Source organism: Chrysochloris asiatica, unplaced genomic scaffold (assembly GCF_000296735.1).
Source record: "Chrysochloris asiatica unplaced genomic scaffold, ChrAsi1.0 scaffold00002, whole genome shotgun sequence".
Taxonomy (NCBI): domain Eukaryota; kingdom Metazoa; phylum Chordata; class Mammalia; order Afrosoricida; family Chrysochloridae; genus Chrysochloris; species Chrysochloris asiatica.
The window spans coordinates 32,558,688-32,562,582 of NW_006408520.1; the positions used below are offsets into that span (position 1 = coordinate 32,558,688).

Below are 3,895 nucleotides of genomic sequence, written 5' to 3' on the forward strand. Positions count from 1 at the left end.
GAAAGCTGGACAGTGAATAAGGAAGACCATAGAAGAATTGATGCTTTTGAGTTATGGTTTTGGAGGAGAATATTGAAAGTGCCATGAGCTGACAAAAGAACTAACAGATCTGTGTTGGAAGAAGTGCAGCCAGAGTGCTCCTTGGAGGCCAGAGTGGCCAATCTTCATCTCTCATACTTTGGGCATATTGTCAGGAGGGACCAGTCACTGGAGAAGGATATCATGTTTGGTAAAGTGGAGGGTCAGAGAAAAAGAGGAAGACCCCCCATTGAGATGGATTGGCCAAGTGTCAGCATCAATGGGCTCAAACATGGCAACAATAGTGAGGTTGGCCCAGGACTGGGCAGTGTTTTGTTCTGCTTTGCATAAGGTCGCTATGAATTGGTACAGACTTGATGGCACCTAACAATAACAAGTGACTTTTTGGGTTCTGTAGGTCCAGAGCCAAGCCCACCTGAATCCAGCAATCAAAACAAGGCAGCCAACCCCTACCTCACACTAACATAACTCAAAACCACGTGGCTCCCCTCGCCTCTGCGCCATGCCTGCGGCCGGCTCCGAACCGTCGCTGCAGCCGCCGCCGGCCACACAGGAACCCGCACCATCGCAGCCCCACAGCGAGCTGCAGTACTTAAGCCAGATCGAGCACATCCTCTGCTGTGGCGTTAGGAAAGAGGACCGCACGGGCACGGGCACTGGCACCCTGTCTGTGTTTGGCATGCAGGCGCGCTACAACCTGAGAGATGAGTTTCCTCTGCTGACAACCGAGCCTGTGTTCTGGAAATGTGTTTTGGAAGAGTTGCTGTGGTTTATCAAGGGATCCACTAATGCTAAAGAACTGTCTGCCAAGGGAGTGAAGATCTGGGATGCCAATGGGTCTCGAGACTTTTTGGACAGCCTGGGATTCACCACCTAAGAAGAAGGAGATTTGGGCCCAGTTTATAGCTTTCAGCGGAGGCATTTGGGGCAGAATATAAAGAGATGAATTCAGATTATTCAGGTCAAGGAGTGGACCAGCTGCAAAAGGTTATTGACACAATCAAAACCAACCCTGATGACAGAAGAATCATCATGTGCGCTTGGAACCCAAAAGACCTTCCACAGATGGTGCTGCCTCCCTGCCATGCCCTTTGCCAGTTCTATGTGGTAAACGGTGAACTGTCCTGGCAGCTGTACCAGAGGTCAGGAGACATGGGCCTGGGGGTGCCTTTCAACATTGCCAGCTACGCCCTACATGATCGCACACATCACAGGACTGAAGTCAGGTGATTTTGTACATACTTTGGGAGATGCACATATTTACATGAATCACACTGAGCCCTTGAAAGTTCAGCTCCAGCTAGAACCAAGACCTTTCCCCAAGCTCAACATTCTTTGAAAAGTTGAGACAATTGATGATTTCAAAGCTGAAGATTTTCAGATTGAAGGATACAATCCTCATCCGACTATTAAAATGGAAATGGCTGTCTAGAGTCTGTCAAAGGCTTGTTTCAAGGAAGATGTTGTCAGCTGTGAGGGTGGGGATGGGTGCCCAAACAAGAACATTCTTTTTGCTATAAAGGACAAAGGAATTAGATTCAAACCATGTGGCTCCAAACTCCAGGAGAGTAGCATCTTCACTAGGGGTGGATGAGGATGGGAGCTGGCCACACCTCTGGTCACCAGAGGAGGATGGGGAAAAAGAAAGAATTCCACCTTTCCCATAATCCCTCTCTGCCAGTCCACCTTCTGTTGCAAAGCTGCTCACAAAAGTTCACGATGGATGCATTGTGTCAGGCTAACCATTTACCAGTCACCCTTACTTGCCATCCCTGCTCAACTTCCCCAGCAAGCATTCAATCCACTTCTCTAAGCTTTCCTCTGAAATCCAGGGTTTTCATATATATCTGTTTCATTTGGTCCCTTGTAACTTTGTTGTAGAGGTTCTGTGTAGTGAGTCTGCCTAGTCTGCCATCTTGCCAGAAATCCTTTCCCCTCTGCAGACAAAATTCTTAAAGGAATGGAATATAGAGGAAAAAGAGAAGAAAGTGAATAGTAGAAACTCTACGGGAAAGCTGTGTTTCTGTAGGATAAGCACTGGACTGCTAACCACAAGGTCGGTGGCTTGAGCCTACCATCCACTGCACAGTAGAAATATGAGGTTTTCTGCTCCCATTTTATTGTTGTTGTTAAGTGTTGTTGAGTCAGTTCAGAGTATAGGGTTTCCTTTTCCAAGGAGCAATTGATGGGTTTGAATTGCCAACCTTGCAGTTAACAGTGCGGTGCTTAGCCTACAGCGCCACACCAGGACCTTGAGAACCCTATAGAGGGTCACTATGAGTCAGAACCACACAACAGCACTTAACAACAACGACAGAGAAAACAACATGTGGACACTTTATTGAAAAACACGGAACTAGAGAAGGAAGAATTTAGACATTGGGAGAACTATTAAAAGGACCGTGATCCTGGAACCAAAGAGGAAAAAAGAGGACGTGGTCAGCAGTGAAGTGTAATGAATCCCGTGTTGCGTGCTACAGTGTTGATTCCAAGTCTTAACCATCTTATATGACAGAGTAGGGTTGCCCATAGGGTTACCTAGGCTATAAACTTTATGGGAGCCAATTGCCAGATCTTTTCTCCGATGCAGCTGCTGGTGGGTTTGAACTGCCTCCTTTCTGTTAGCAGGCAAGCACTTAATCATTGTGCTTCGAGGGCTCTTTCATTAATTCCCTAAGCAAAACTCAAAAACCAAAGCCTCTGCCATCCAGTTGATTCCAACTCCCAGCAACCCTGAATGGATTTCGGAGGCTGGAGTCCTGGTGTGGCGCTGTGGGTTAATGTGCCTGACTGCAAAGCCATTTGAATTGCAAGGTGGGTGGTTCAAGCTCACCAGCTGCTTCTTGGAAACTCTATACAGGGTCGCTATGTGTCGGAATCGACTTGACGGCACTTAACAACAATGACAAATCTTTAAGGGAGCAGATAGCCTCATCTTTCTCCCCAAGGAGTGGGCTTGTGGTTTTGAACATCAGCACACATTTATGGACAGGAGCATAGATTGGTCTTTGTGCACCTGATTTGTGAGTGAATATTTCCTGGCCATCATCTTTTTGCTGCTTTTGCTTCTTTCTTTTCTGAGCAGTTTCTGAACCTTTCATTTTGACTTGCATTTCTGTGGTTGTTTTAGTAGCTTTGAGTGGTTTTGCCTCCTCCCATACCACCACTACACACACCTTGCCTATGTACTTGTGGGAAAACACAGAGCAGAGACTATCTGAGGCAGCTTTTGGGCTAATCCAATGCTGATGTTTAAGAATGTCAGAGAGAAAAACGAAGCCAAGCCCATCTGGGCAAATGATTGAGGCCGATCTCTGTGTTTCCCTTTTTGGGCAATCTGTCCTTAACCATAGGAGTCTGATTCCATATGGTACTTAGGATCTGGATATAGACATACACTGATTCTCCAAAACTTCCTGGAAAAAATGATTTTGTCTCTCATGAAGAAGCTTCTAACTCCTCAGCTCTTCCCATGTTATTTTATGCTGTAATTAGTTCTTTTTAAACCTTGTCTTTTGCATGAATCCATCTCCACTGAAACCAAATTGAATTTTGAAAAAGTTACTACATAACTTTTGCTGGTTGCATTACATGCTTGCAAACAGTGATAGTCTTGTATTTGTCATAATCACATTTTCAGGTGATAATGTATTGTGCATCAGTAGCCTTTTGGCAGTGCCTTTAGTTTCAGTGTGGAAAACTTGTAAGAATGGATGAACTTTGGTTTTGATTTTCTTGTTAATAGGGACTGTAAATATTGAAAGACAAAATACCTGACCCTGTTACTGTGTCCGTTTTTAGTGTAAAAGCAGAGTTGTCAAAGAGAAAGATAATACACTAATGTGCTTCGTAGGTT

General features: G+C 45.2%; 1 pseudogene; it reads left to right on the forward strand.

The window, feature by feature from the left end:
* The first annotated feature begins 541 nt into the window (after window positions 1-541).
* LOC102828690 lies at window positions 542-1,471 on the forward strand (annotated as a pseudogene).
* Window positions 1,472-3,895: the final 2,424 nt, after the last annotated feature.